Below are 16421 nucleotides of genomic sequence, written 5' to 3' on the forward strand. Positions count from 1 at the left end.
AGCTTCTTAGACCAAGGAAATCTTCCGACCAAATTGAAAATTTTATTCGATGTTGAATTAAGACCTGGCACTACAGTGCCAGGAGCAGCAATACTTTTGGCCTCATTATCCTCATTTGATTCTTTTTTCTTGTTACACCTTTCCTTTCAATGGATACTCTCAGATTTCTTTTTCAAATTCTTGAGAGAGTGGATCTGATTGGCTAAGATAATCACTGTTGACTATTGAGCTGAGTTTACTCTTTCTTTGAAGAGTCCCTCATAGATTCCCTCATGGCTCAGATGGTAAAGAGCCTGCCTGCAGTGTGGGAGGCGTGAGTTCCATCTCTGGGTCCAGAAGATCCCTTAGAGAAGGAAATGGTAACCCACTCCAGTATGCTTGCCTGGGAAATCCCATGGACAGAGGAGCCTGGCAGCTACATACAATTGATAGGATCACAAAGAGTAGGACATGACTGAGCGACTACACTTTCACTTTCATGAAGAGTCCCTCATAGGCTGCCAGGGATGGAATCAGTGAGGAAGGCCATCTAAGCTACTGCCCCTTCTGGGACACAGGTAGCACTTTTGAGGGATGCTGTGGCTGGTTTTGAAAACGTTTAACTTTGAACATAATGTCGGCATGGCTCCCATTGACAGCAGCTGTCAGAAAGCTGAGTTGAAACTGTTTCTGGGGGCAGGGAGGGTCAAGACAGTGAATCTTAACCTTTTGTTATAAACATTTTTTATGGTATAATTTTTCATTTGGTATTTGTTTTAGAAAATACTACTGATGGCTTGAGTGTATATTCTGCAATCCTTTAACTTACTGGTACAATGGTAGAACATGAATATGGACACAGTAGCCTGAGCTAGGTAGTCATCTTGAACCATGAGGTAACCGTGAGACTAGAGGTCATGCCTGACCACACAACAAAAGAGAGGGAGCCTGAGCCCTGACACCATGGAGCTCCATGCCCCATGACACTGCTGGATGCCCACATCTGGATTTTTATACAAAAGGAAGTAAACCACCTTTGTAAGCCACCGTTGTTTTGGGTTTTCCTATCGCTGACATTCTTTAGAATGTCATTCATATACTCCACTTTTGGAAAGCCCCTTTGGTACCCCCAAGACTCGGTAAGTGCCCCCCTTGTATGTTCTTCAATCTCCTCACATTTCCGCCCCCCCCCCCATTTTTTTTTAGTATTTGCTGCATTTTTCTGTAATTGAACATTCACTCTCTCTAGATGGAAACTTCTCTAAGGTAGGAAGACACTATTCTATATATCTTTTCACACGGATCCTAGAAACTCCTGAAAGACTGACAGCACTATCCTGTGAATGTGACAGACACAGAGATTCCACTGAGGGTGTTGAGAGGAAATGACAAGGGCTGCTCTCTGAATCAACTGGGTCACTGCCAAGTCATCTTAGGATGGGGTGGGGAGAGTAATGCTGGCTGTGCTGAATAAGTAAAGATAGAGAATTAGGGCAAAAGAAGGAGGGGGCAAACTTGGCACAAAATTCAGGTCATCTGAAGCAGATGGCATTAGAAAAGCCTGCTCTTCCTAGCTTGTTTCCTCTTATTTCCCATTTCTGGCTCTTTTTAACCTCCCTACCCGCTATGACCCTGGTCCTCTATCACTTGCACCCATGTCCCCATACACCAGTCCTTGAATATTTCTAATTTCCCTATTCAGACCAACCCTGACACAGGCAAAAAAGTGAGAAAGAGAAAGCAAAGACAGTTTTTTACTATCTTCTCTTGTTCATTCACTCCACATACATACACTGAATACCTGTACTGTTAGACCAGTGGATGCAAAGTGAACACACTATCCCCAGTTTCAAGGAAGTCACCTTCTTGGGTTGAGATTTTACAGGAAACAAGAGATATCCCTATTCTAGCCATCTCAGTCCTTCAGATGACCTTGATCAGGAACAGAATACATATTAAAGTAGTCATCCTGTTTCTATCTGCTTCTCAATACTGAATCTCCTTAATACTGAATCTTGTTCTGCTGGTGGACCCTGATACTGGGAAAGACTGAAGGCAGGAGGAGAAGGGGATGATAGAGGACAAGATGGTTGGATGGCATCTCGATGGACATGAGTTTGAGCCGCTCCAGGAGACGGTGAAGGACAGGGAAGCCTGGCGTGCTGTAGTCCATGGGGTTGCAAAGAGCTGGGCATGACTGAGTGACTGAACAACAACAAATGCTGGTGGACTGGATGAAGATATGATGTGAACAGAAGTAAGGGAGGTGAGACAGGCAGGTCAGAATGTGAGGTAACAAAGACAAGATACTTAAACTGAGATATTGAGAAAGACTTGGAACCTGAGTTGGAAAAGCACTTTTCCAAAAGAAGTTTGACCGTGTGGTAGGTTTAATCCCCAGTTCAGTGCTAAGGAGATCTCCAGTGAAGACTTTGTCTTTTCTTTTTGTCCCATGAGATCTCAGGTCAGATCCATGTAGCTGTTCCTCATTCTTGCTCCACCCTAGTGACTCCCACTCTGTGCCTTGCATTTCGGCCTGATCCATCTTTTTGGGTGGATCTTTTGTGTCTCTTGAGGCAGGGGGTGGTAGCTACCTATGCAGTTGCCATTCTCAGGTTATCTTTAAAAACAGAATGCCTTCTGTTATATAGCCATATGTGCAGTAGCTACAAGATTGCATTTCCCACCTTCCTTTGCTCTTAGTCATGACTGGTGACTTTGTGATATAAGCAGACCTGTAAGAAGGATTTCTTGGAAGACTGCCTTCAAAGAGCTGATTCAGCTGGGAGATGAGTCTCTTTCCTTCCCCACCTTCTTCTTAACCGTTGTCTGGACTTCAGATATGATGGCTGGAACTCCTGCAGTTGTACTGACCCATCATGTGACCTTGGAGATGTAAACTAGGCAAGCTCTCATGTCCCACATCCAGATTTCTTTTTATGGGAGAAAAAAAATCAAATTTTATCTTCTTAAAGATATTGATGTTTTAGGTTTTTTGTAATGTGCATCCAAACTTAAACCTGACACTACTATGTGCTTAATATTGTAAGGCTTTATTATTATTTATTAGTTGGATTTGATCAGTAAGTTCAGTTCAGTTGCTCAGTCTTGTCTGACTCTTTGCAACCCCATGGACTGCAGCACACCAGGCTTCCCTATCCATCACCAACTCCCGGAGCTTGCTCAAACTCATGTCCATCGAGTTGGTGAGGCCATCCAGCCATCTCATTCTCTGTCGTACCCTTATCCTCCTGCCTTCAATCTTTCCCAGCATCAGGGGCTTTTCCAATGAATCAGTTCTTCTCATCAGGTGGCCAAAGTATTGGAGCTTCAGCTTCAGCATCAGCCCTTCCAATGACTATTCAGGACTGGTTTCCTTTAGGATTGACTAATTTGATCTCCTTGCAGTCCAAGGGACTCTCAAGAGTCTTCTCCAACACCACAGTTCAAAAGCATCAACTCTTTGGTGCTCAGCTTTCTTTATAGTCAAACTCTCACATCCATACATGACTACTAGAAAAACCATAGCTTTGACTAGAGCTTTGTTGGCAAAGTTATGTCTCTGCTTTTTAATATGCTGTGTAGGTTTGTCATAGCTTTTCTAAGAAGCAAGCATCTTTTAATTTCATGACTGCAGTCACCATCTGCGGTGATTTTGGAGCCCAAAGAAACAAAGTCCCTCACTGTTTCCATTGTTTCCCCATTTTTGCCATGAAGAGATGGGACTGGATGCCATGATCTTAGTTTTTTGAATGTTGAATTTTAAGCCAACTTTTTCACTTCCTTCTTGCACTTTTATCAAGAGGCTCTTTAGTTCTTCTTCTCTTTCTGCCATAAGGGTAGTGTCATCTGTGTATCTGAGCTTATTGATATAACTCCTGACAATCTTGATTCCAGTTTGTGCTTCATCCAATCTGGCATTTCTCATGATGTACTCTGCATGTAAGTTAAATAAGCAGGCTGACAATGTACAACCTTGATGTATTCCTTTCCTAATTTGGTCAATGAATTTATATTTAATTTTTTTCCTTTATGCTTTTTGTTAAATTTATTTATAAACTGTATATATACCTAATCTTATATAAATGCAGAGTTGCAATTACAAGTATGCTTTCTAATAGATTTTGGACTTCTTTCTTTCTTTTTTTGGCTTGGTTTCCCCATTTATTAACAACCTAGTATATGCCCTCCCATATAAATCCCTCTCATCTAAATCCTAATCTACAGGTCAAAACAGGCTGAGAGCAGGGTGGGGAGAACCAAAGAAAAACAAAGCACAGGGCCGTGAATGAAGGGTGGTGGCCCTTGTTGTTCATCATGAATGTTCTGCAGTAGGATCACATTCCCCTGCCCTTCTGCGTGCTCACCACCCCCAGGTTTGCCATGACCATGGAAGTTACTTCAGCCAGTGGAGTTTGAATAGAAGTGATAAGTCACTTCCAACTGGAGCCCTTTAAGAAACAGAGCCCAATTTGCCACACACTCCCTTCCCCTGCGTCCAGAGGGAGCCTCCACCCACTTTCCTCCCTAAGAGAGTGTGATGAGCAAGGCTCCCTGTTCACAAAGTCAGATGTGAGTGAGGAATAAACCTTAGTTATATCGAGACTTTGAGGTTTGGGGGTTTTATGTCTTCATAGTGTAACTCAGTTTCTCTTCACTTAAACAAGAGGGTATAACAGGAACTCCTAATTGTCTCCTTCTTCATTTGGTAACTAAACCCCTAGTCTAGGGCCACCCAGCTAAAAAGTTCATTTCCTAGCCTCTGTGACTTCATCGTAGCCAATGACAAATCCGTGAAAGTGAGTTTATAACTTTTGGTTGTGGCCTTTAATGAAAGGGGGATATCCTGCTTCCCCTTCTGTCCTTCTAGCTGGAATCAGTTCAGTTCAATTCAGTCACTCAGTCGTGTCTGACTCCTTGTGACCCCATGAATCACAGCACGCCAGGCCTCCTTGTCCATCACCATCTCCTGGAGTTCACTCAAACTCATGTCCATCGAGTCGGTGATGCCATCCAGCCATCTCATCCTCTGTCGTCCCCTTCTCCTCCTGCCCCCAATCCCTCCCAGCACCAGAGTCTTTTCCAGTGAGTCAACTCTTCGCATGAGGTGGCCAAAGTACTGGAGTTTCAGCTTTAGCATCATTCCTTCCAAGGAACACCCAGGAACTTCCCAGGATCCTTGGAAGGAATGATGGACTGGTTGGATCTCCTTGCAGTCCAAGGGACCCTCAAGAGTCTTCTCCAACACCACAGTTCAAAAGCATCAATTCTTTGGTGCTCAGCTTTCTTCACAGTCCAACTCTCACATCCATACATGACTACTGGAAAAACCATAGCCTTGACTAGGTGGACCTTTGTTGGCAAAGTAATATCTCTGCTTTTGAATATGCTATCTAGGTTGGTCATAACTTTCCTTCCAAGGAGTAAGCGTCTTTTAATTTCATGGCTGCAGTCACTATCTGCAATGATTTTGGAGCCCCCCAAAATAAAGTCTGACACTGTTTCCACTGTTTCCCCATCTATTTGCCATGAAGTGATGGGACCAGATGCCATGATCTTTGTTTTCTGAATGTTGAGCTTTAAGCCAACTTTTTCACTCTCCTCAAGAGGCTTTTTAGTTCCTCTTCACTTTCTGCCATAAGGGTGGTGTCGTCTGCATATCTGAGGTTATTGATATTTCTCCCGGCAATCTTGATTCCAGCTTGAGCTGGAATGCAGATGTAATAACAGGAGCTGGAGAAGCCATGTTAGATCAGAGGTGAGTATCACATGTGGAAGATGACAAAGCAGTAAGAAAAAATTGGGTCCCCATCACTGTGGAGTGAGCTGGACTATTATTGCATGGAAGATAAATGAAAGTGTATTCTATTGAAGGCAATGTTATTTAGGCTTTGATTACAGCAGTTGAGCCTGTAACCTAACACTCATAATCTATTAACAAATCTCTGTGTTAACTTTGCTTTGACAATTAGAGTCTGATGGATAGAGACAAGATCTTCTCACATGGACTTCCAAGTGAGTAAGGTAAGATCCCTGCATTCTGGAATCTGTGATCTAGCATGGGCTTCAGAAACTCAAGCAAGGACAAAGCTACATAGCCCAGACAGCTTCAAGATGCTGTAGGAAGACTTGGAAGGGGAACCTATATCACTTGGGCTTTCAGGGGGGTTGCCTAAAGAAGGGGATCATCTTAGGTCATTTGCCCCAGAGTAGTCCATGATTCCAGGTTTCCTGTACAAGTGATTTATCTCAGAATTCTTCCTGAGAAACCAGTAAGGGCACAGGGGAAGCAGGACAGGCAAATGGATGAAACCAAGTCTTGTGTGATATCATGGAAGGCTTAGAGAGGGGATCTGTAGCCTGCTGTCACAGGCAGCTCTGGAACATAAGTTGTGTCTCTAACATACCTAATCCAAGGCTTGGGAACTGGGCTTTCACACTCCCACCAGCTCCTATCTTTCAGCCTTCAACTAATGACCACCCAGTGTCTATGGGCTCTTGTATGAGATTCTCCAAAGTCAAAGGTGCCCACTAGAAGCCAAAGAACACCAAAGCCGGGGAAAAGGCAACTTCAGATAATGATGAGTTGTTCTACATTTGCTCTGCTGGCTCCAGCATCACATCAGGAATCCCATGAGGGAAAAGAGCCCCTTCTAGTCCTTAGAAGAAACCTTATCTTTTTTAAATTTAATTTTTATTTTATATTGGGGTATATGTGAGTTACAATATTATGTTAGTTTCAGGTACATAGCAAAGTGATTTTGGTTATTTATATATATCCCTTCTTTTTAAGATTCTTTTCCCATATAAGTTACTACAGAATACTGAGTAGACTAGACTTTCCTGTGCTATAGAGTAGCTCTTTTTAGATTTCATACTTTATATATATTAGTGATTTATATATATATTACTTTATACATATATATTATATATAAATATATAATACATATAATAATATATAAACATATTAAAATATATTATATAACTATATAAATATTATATATATTACTTTTTATATATATTAGTCCCAAACTCTCAATTTATCCCTCACCCCTTCCACCTTTCCTCTTTGGTTGCCATAAATTTGTTTTTGAAGACTATTTCTATTTTGAAGAAATCATTCCTGATGAACCAGGATGAACTACCAGCTGGAGTGAGGGTGCACTTCACCCCAGTGGAAAGCATTTCACCCTAGCATTTAAGTCCCCCTAAAGCTCGCACACACACACACACACACACTTAAACGTTTTTTAACAGCATGATGCATGAACTGGTGTAATTATTAATAAAGTGCTCAGCCAAGACATTTGAGGCTCGGTGTCCAGCTTGGGTACCCTTTGGTGTCACAGTGCAGCCTTCCATATTTCCCTTGGCATTGGCTGTGATAAGGCTCCAGAAGGACAAACAAAATTCCCCAGCCACTCAGGCCAGATGGATGTAAGCAGGAAAAAACAGCTCTCTTCCAGACAGCAATCCCAAGGCAGCCCCTAGAGCAGCTGGAGGTCAGACAGCCTCTACTCGCCTTGCTCAGGCCTGGAGGCCCACAATGTAGCCCATTCATTCCACAGGTGGACAGCTCTGCACAGCACTCACACAGCTCTCCAGAGGCTGACTCATGGCTCCAACCGCCCGAGTTCCAGTCCCTAGTTTGTCACTAAATTCCCTTGGTCTCCAGCGACTTTTCCTGATGGCTTGGTGCATAGAGAATCTGCCCGAAATGCAGGAGACACAGGAGATGTGTGTTTGATCCCTGAGTCTGAAGATCCCCAGGAGGAGGAAATGTCAACCCACTTCTGTATTCTTGCCTGAAAAATCCCATGGACAGAGGAGCCTGGCAGGCTACAGTCCATGGGTTGGCAAAGAGTCAGACATACCTGAGCTACTCAGTACACATGCACATATTTTTGCTGAAGTATTTTGAGGAAGAGATTACCATTTCACAAAGTATAAACAACCACAATGCTATTTTGTTCCAAGCAACAGTAACATCTAGTATCCTGTGCATGTCCAATACTCTAAAAAAAAAAAAATGCCTTTTCACAGTTTGTTGATTCAAATCAGAATCTAGAGAATGTACATGTATTGCATTTGGTTGTTGTCTTTAAAGACTTTAAGTAAGAGTCTCCCCTCCTTTTATGTCATTTATTTGTTTAAAATATTTGAGGAGGTGAGGTTATTTGCCTTATAGAATGTCCCAAGTATTGGGTTTAGAGCAGGGGCCCCCAAACCCCTGGCTGTAGACCAGTACCAGTCCTTCAGCCCTTGGTCTGTTAGGAACCAGGCCGCACAGCAGGAGGTGAGCAACAAGCCAGTGAGTGAGGCTTCATCTGTATTTACAGCTGCTCCCCATCGCTCTCTCATCACCCCTAGACAGGACAGTCTTGTTCCAGGCAAACAAGCTTAGGGCTCCCACTGATTTTGCATTATGGTGAGTTGTATAATTATTTCATTATATATCACAATGTAATAATAATAGAAATAAAGTGCACAATAAATGTAATGCCCTTGAATCATCCTGAAACCATCCCCACATCTCCTCCTCCTCCTGCTGCCACCCTGTGTCCCCCTGCCCCAGCCCCAACCAGTCCTTGGAAAAATTGTCTTCCAGGAAACCAGACCCTGTTGCCAAAAAGGTTAGGGACTGCTGGTTTAGAGGATTGCCTCTCTGTTCCTGTATCTGTGTATTTCCCCCTAAACTGGTGTTTAGATCTAGTCATGAGTTGAAAATTTTTCATTGGAATATTTCATACAGCTCTGTATATTTCTTGTGGCACCACTTCAAGAGGCTCATAATTTCTAGTTGATCCACTTCGATAGATGCTTATGGGAAATAGATGGGGAAATAGTGGAAACAGTGTCAGACTTTATTTTTTGGGGCTCCAAAATCACTGCAGATGGTGATTGCAGCCATGAAATTAAAAGACACTTACTCCTTGGAAGGAAAGTTATGACCAACCTAGATAGCATATTCAAAAGCAGAGTCATTACTTTGCCAACAAAAGTCTGTCTAGTAAAGGCTATGGTTTTTCCAGTGGTCATGTATGGATGTGATAGTTGGACTGTGAAGAAAGCTGAGCGCCGAAGAGTTGATGCTTTTGAACTGTGGTGTTGGAGAAGACTCTTGAGGGTCCCTTGGACTGCAAGGAGATCCAACCAGTCCATGCTAAAGGAGATCAACCCTGGGTGTTCTTTGGAAGGACTGATGCTAAAGCTGAAACTCCAATACTTTGGCCACCTCATGCGATGAGTTGACTCATTGGAAAAGACTCTGATGCTGGAAGGGATTGTGGGCAGGAGGAGAAGGGGACGACAGAGGATGAGATGGCTGGATGGCATCACGGACTCGATGGACATGAGTTTGGGTGAACTCTGGGAGTTGGTGATGGACAGGGAGGCGTGCTGCAATTCATGGGGTTGCAGAGAGTCGGACACGACTGAGCAACTGAACTGAACCGAGATGCTGTGGGTCCTGATGTTGTCAAACTCATACATCCATTTATAAACTTCCCCTTTGACTTTTCATCCTATGGTTTGTTGTCCATTGATGACCTTTGCCTAGATCTGTTGTTTCATGAGGATGTTGCAAAACAATGATTTGCTGTTTCTACCACTCCTGAATTTAATTCCTAGAATTCTTCAATTAAAAAGGGTATTCCTTCGACTATGTGTAGTTACATGAAGTATGCTTCACAGCAACAAAAATAGCATAAATATTGATGATTATTTCCCTTTATCAATGTTCAAAATAATGAGTTGGTACCACTGTGATCTGTCACAGTGACAAATTAGATGTTGTCTATTACCATTTGGAACTACTGGATTTCTATATATTTGATGTAATGCTAAAATTGTCCCACCTTTGATCTTTTCATATGGATTCGTAAACTTTGTCTGGCCTCTTCTGGTCTTTGAAGGTCCTCAACTTTCTGGTCCTTCAAGATTCCCAGGCTTATCTTGTGCATTTCTTGGTCCAGCCCTGAAGTCAACCATTTCTTCAAAAATTTCTGCATGTTCTAGTGAGAAACAGTAATTAGAGGCCACAAGCTATGCCTCAGGATAGTCACTGTTAGCACATTGCCATTGCTTCAAGGCTTTTTAGTGGTCAGCCCGAAGAAGTACAGATATTCTGTAAAGAAAAAAAAAAGGAAAAGAATTAATGGGTACAAACTTATTTTTCCAAGTTTAAAGACTGTGGGCTTTTCACTTACACTTTTTTGTTTTATACTTAAACATCTTCTCTCTGTCCACTGAAAGTCTTGCTTCAGAACAACATTAACATTAATTACTTATTTGCTTTAACCTGTAGATTAACCAAATTACTTATTTGCTTTAAACATGATACTTTCAAAATAACAGTAGAACTATCACCAGCCATAAGGTATTGGATACAGTCTCACATTTCTTTGGATTTTTGGATTTGTTTTGGAGGGAGGGCGCTTTTCTTTGTTTTTCTCTTTGCCCTTAGAACATACTCTACTCTGAACACAGAGGCAAAATCCTGCATTTAAAATCCACTTAAATAATGTTTTGTTCTGTGAAACTGTGTCACCAGTTTGATACAATTAGGTTCATTTGTCTTAGTTTATTCTCAATTTTAACAGATATATTTATCTATTTTTGATACTATATGGTTGTAAAGTCAAACTGTAAAACAAGAAAAAAATCTCACTTCTGTCTCTGTCCTGCCTCCATAAATTATGACTTGTATTGGTTTTGGTTTAGTTTTCTACTCTTTCTTATTGAAAATAGATATGCATGTGTATGTAAAAGCGACAAACTATAGGTACTTTTCTGGTCCCTCTGTTTTAAAAACTAAGCAGTGGCTTCCGGCCGTCTCAGGCCTTTTCCGCCTGTTCTTTGCCGGCCCCGTTTCCGCTCCTCGGGTCGTTCTGGCCTCTGGGCCCGGGTACCTCAGTACTTTCCGCCGTACCCAGGGACTCACTCCGCATTTTGACTCTCTCCGGGGCTCGGAGCCACCGGCGGTGCGTCTTGGTGGCGCCGCCCGGGCCGAGGCCTGAAAAAAAAGAAAAAAAAAAAAAAAAATAAAAACTAAGCAGTGTACCCTGAAGATCTCACGCATTCCACACCTCTCTCCATCCACATTATAACCAGGTGTTGGGATGCCCTGTGCCTTAATCCACACTCCCTGGTGGATGGTCACTTCAGATATGTTTCTGATCTTTTGCTTTTACAAACAATGTTGCAGTGAGTGGCTTGTGCATCTGGAGTTTTGTATTCTTGCCAGTGAATCTTTGGGATAATTTCCTAGTAGCAGAATTGCTGAGGTAAATGGTATTTGGGTGTGTCATTTGCTAGATGCTGTCAAATTCCTTCCGTAGTGATTGAATCATGAAAACTGAATTTTAACAATTTGTAAAAAATGAGGGTTAAGACAAATCACCCCAACTATCACTGACCTGGTGACTAACACCCTCCTGTTGTTTTATGAAAGGGACAGGCCGTGATAGATACCGGGCAGGAACACCCAGGACCAGGGAGTCCTGGAAGGAGCCATAAAACTCCAGGTCTTTATTTTGGCTGGAATAACAGTTTAACAGGTAGCCCTGTTCATCTCAGCCTGAGCTGGAGTTCTGATTGGTCTTTTTTGTCTTCTTTGATAGATAAGATGCTTCAAAATTAGTTCATTGTATATTTGGTTTGGCAGACAAAGTGTTTCAAGGCATGAACCCACTATTGGGGAATTACATCAGCTGCTCAGCAAATGGACATTAATAAACTTGTTATTTATATGACCCTTGTACATTTTTTTTTTTTACAAATGGAAGAAAAATTAACATGGTTAATAGGCATTGAGCCTCTTATTCAGTCAATCAGCATGAATTGAATCCCCTCTCTGTCTCGTCTCTACACCCACCTCTTTGTTGTTATTGTTGTTTAGTTCTAAGTCATGACTGACTCTTTGAGACCCCATGGACTGTAGCTGCCAGGCTCCTCTCTCCATGGGAATTCCCAGGCAAGATTACTGGAGTGGGTTGCTGTTTCTTCCTCCAGGGGATCTTCCTGACTCAGGGGTTGAACCCATGTCTCCTGCATCTCCTGCATTGGCAGCTGGATTCTTCACCACTGAACCACCAGGGAAATGACTCCCACTCTAGGCTAGACATAAAAACCCACACATTCTGCAGGCTGGATCAAGCACACAGTTGATGAAGGTTTAGCTTTCACTATGTTTTTTGAAAAAAGAAAATTAGCTGCTAACATTTAAAATCACAGATTTTACATAAACATTGAGATTCTGATTTCTCCTGAAAACTGGGGCAATCAGCCCACTTTCCAGCATGGCAGCCTTTGCTTGGAGCTGAGAGGCTGCCCCCGGTGGTAGGGCATGTGCTGCCCAGGGCCCAGGATATCTGCCCAGCCCTTCCATTCATTTCTCTTGCCTCCTGGGCCAGGAGTTTGTGACAACTGCCCTCCACTGCTAACTCCCTGAAGATAAGGACCACCTGTATCTTACTTGACTTCAGGGGCGGTGGCCGAGTGGAGCTACCCCACGTCCAAGGTAAGGGGTGGCGGCTGTGCTCTGCTGGAGCAGTTGTGAAGAGAAACCCCACGTCCAAGGTAAGTGAAACCTAAGTAAGATGGTAGGCACTGAGAGAGGGGATCAGAGGGCAGACAGACTGAAACTACAATCACAGACAACTAGCCAATCTGATCACGTGGATCACAGCCTTGTCTAACTCAATGAAACTAAGCCATGCCATGTGGGGCCACTCAAGACAGATGGGTCATTGGAGAGGTCTGACAGAATGTGGTCCACTGGAGAAGGGAATGGCAAACCACTTAAGTATTCTTGCCTTGAGAACCCCATGAACAGTATGAAAAGGCCAAATAATAGGATACTGAAAGAGGAACTCCCCAGGTCAGTAGGTGCCCAATATGCTACTGGAGATCAGTGGAGAAATAACTCCAGAAAGAATGAAGGGATCCAGAAAGAATGAAGAGATGGAGCCAAAGCAAAAACAATATCCAGCTGTGGATGTGACTGGTGATAGAAGCAAGGTCCGATGCTGTAAAGAGCAATATTGCATAGCAACCTGGAATGTCAGGTCCATGAATCAAGGCAAATTGGAAGTGGTCAAACAGGAGATGGCAAGAGTGAACGTTGACATTCTAGGAATCAGTGAACTAAGATGGACTGGAATGGGTGAATTTTAATTCAGATGACCATTATATCTACTATTGTGAGCAGGAATCCCTTATAAGAAATGGAGTAGCCATCATAGTCAACAAAAGAGTCCAAAATGCAGTACTTGGATGCAATCTCAAAAACGACAGAATGATCTCTGTTCGGTTCCAAGGCAAACCATTCAATATCACAATAATCCAAGTCTATGCACTGACCAGTAACACTGAAGAAGCTGAAGTTGAACAGTTCTATGAAGACCTACAAGACCTTCTAGAACTAACACACAAAAAAGATGTCCTTTTAGGGGACTGAAATGCAAAAGTAGGAAGTCAAGAAACACCTGGAATAACAGGCAAATTTGGCTTTGGTATACAGAATGAAGCAGGGCAAAGGCTAATAGAGGTCTGCAAAGAGAACACACTGGTCATAGCAAACACTCTCTTCCAACAACACAAGAGAAGATTCTACACATGGACATCACCAGATGGTCAACACCAAAATCAGATTGATTGTATTCTTTGCAGCCAAAGTTGGAGAAGCTCTATACAGTCAGCAAAAACAAGTGGCTCAGATCATGAACTCCTTATTGCCAAAGTCAGACTTAAATTGAAGAAAGTGGAGAAAACCACTGGACCATTCAGGTATGACCTAAATCAAATCCCTTATGATTATACAGTGGAAGTGAGAAATAGATTTAAGGACTAGATCTGATAGACAGAGTGCCTGATGAACTATGGATGGAGGTTCATAACATTGTACAGGTGACAAGAATCAAGACCATCCCCAAGAAAAAGAAATGCAAAAAAGCAAAATGGCTGTCTGAGGAGGCCTTACAAATAGCTGTGAAAAAAAGGGAAGGGAAAAGCAAAGGAAAAAAAGAAAGATATTCCCATTTGAATGCAGTGTTCCAAAGAATAGCAAGAAGAGACAAGAAAGCCTTCCTCAGCGATCAATGCAAAGAAATAGGGGAAAAACAATAGAATGGGCAAGACTAGAGATCTCTTCAAGAAAATTAGAGATACCAAGGGGACATTTCATGCAAAGATGGGCTCAATAAAGGACAGAAATGGTATGGACCTAACAGAAGCAGAAGACATTAGGAAGAGGTGGCAAGAATACACAGAAGAACTGTACAAAAAAGATCTTCACGACCCAGATAATCACGATGGTATGATCACTCATCTAGAGCCAGACATCCTGGAATGTGAAGTCAAGTGGGCCTTAGAAAGCATCACTACGAACAAAGCTAGTGGAGGTGATGGAATTCCAGTTGAGCTATTCCAAATCCTGAAAGATGATGCTGTGAAAGTGCTGCACTCAATATGCCAGCAAATCTGGAAAACTCAGCAGTGGCCACAGGACTGGAAAAGGTCAGTTTTCATTCCAATCCCAAAGAAAGACAATGCCAAAGAATGCTCAAACTACCACACAATTGCACTCATCTTACATGCTAGTAACATAATGCTTAAAATTCTCCAAGCCGGGCTTCAGCAATATGTGAACCGTGAACTTCCTGATGTTCAAGCTGGTTTTAGAAAAGGCAGAGGAACCAGCGATCAAATTGCCAACATTCGCTGGATCATGGAAAAAGCAAGAGAGTTCCAGAAAAACATCTATTTCTGCTTCATTGACTATGCCAAAGCCTTTGACTGTGTGGATCACAATAAACGGTGGAGAATTCTGAAAGAGATGGGAATACCAGACCACCTGACCTGCCTCTTGAGAAACCTATATGCAGGTTAGGAAGCAACAGTTAGAACTGGACATGGAACAACAGACTGGTTCCAAATAGGAAAAGGAGATCGTCAAGGCTGTATATTGTCACCCCGTTTATTTAACTTATATGCAGAGTACATCATGAGAAACGCTGGACTGGAAGAAACACAAGCTGGAATCAAGATCGTTGGGAGAAATATGAATAACCTCAGATATGCAGATGACACCACCCTTATGGCAGAAAGTGAAGAGGAACTCAAAAGCCTCTTGATGAAAGTGAAAGTGGAGAGTGAAAAAGTTGGCTTAAAGCTCAACATTCAGAAAACGAAGATCATGGCATCTGGTCCCATCACTTCATGGGAAATAGATGGGGAAATAGTGGAAACAGTGTCAGACTTTATTTTTTGGGGCTCCAAAATCACAGAATATGGTGACTGCAGCCATGAAATTAAAAGACACTTACTCCTTGGAAGGAAAGTTATGACCAACCTAGATAGCATGTTCAAAAGCAGAGACATTACTTTGCCAACAAAGGTTCGTCTAGTCAAGGCTATGGTTTTTCCTGTGGTCATGTATGGATGTGAGAGTTGGACTGTGAAGAAGGCCCAGCGCTGAAGAATTGATGCTTTTGAACTGTGGTGTTGGAGAAGACTCTTGAGAGTCCCTTGGACTGCAAGGAGATCCAATCAGTCCATTCTGAAGGAGATCAGCCCTGGGATTTCTTTGGAAGGAATGATGCTAAAGCTGAAACTCCAGTACTTTGGCTACCTCATGTGAAGAGTTGACTCATTGGAAAAGACTGTGATGCTGGGAGGGATTGGGGGCAGGAGGAGAAGGGGAAAACAGAGGATGAGATGCCTGGATGGCATCACTGACTCGATGGACGTGAGTCTGAGTGAACTCCGGGAGTTGGTGATGGACAGGAAGGCCTGGCATGCTGCGATTCATGGGGTCGTGAAGAGTCGGACACGACTGAGCGACTGAACTGAACTGAACTGAACTGGCTGATAGAAAGTGTCTTGTGTATGCCTGCATCACATTTCTTCCAATACTGAAACTGTAACTGTCTAGACCTTTGACACAGACTGGCATGAAAGGTGCCCCTGGTCTATGCCATCTGTCCCAAAACCTGAAGTCACACATATGTCACTGGGCTGCCCCTAAAGTCTTCACTTTGCCATTTGAACTCTGTTTCTTCTAGCAATCTCCTCCCCAACTAGGAGAGCCATGCACATCTCTTGAAGTTGCTTGGAAGGCCAGGCACATCTCGTGACCTCATGAGGTGATGAATGTCTAGCATGGCCCCCAGAATTTACTTTTATCATGTTAATAGCAGTGTTTTTTTCTCCAAGTTGGAAAGAGTCTCCCCACCCTTAGAGAGTCTGTGCACTTCAGTTTGTTTTTTTGGCCAAGCCCCAAGGAAGAGATCGGAGAAGGCAATGGCAACCCATTCCAGTATTCTTGCCTGGAGAATCCCATGGATGGAGGAGCCTGGTAGGCTGCAGTCCATGGAGTTGTGAAGAGTCGGATATGACTGAGCGACTTAACTTTCACTTTTCACTTCCATGCATTGGAGAAG

The sequence above is a fragment of the Bos mutus genome, chromosome 29 (genome assembly GCF_027580195.1).
Source record: "Bos mutus isolate GX-2022 chromosome 29, NWIPB_WYAK_1.1, whole genome shotgun sequence".
NCBI classification, from domain to species: Eukaryota; Metazoa; Chordata; class Mammalia; order Artiodactyla; family Bovidae; genus Bos; species Bos mutus.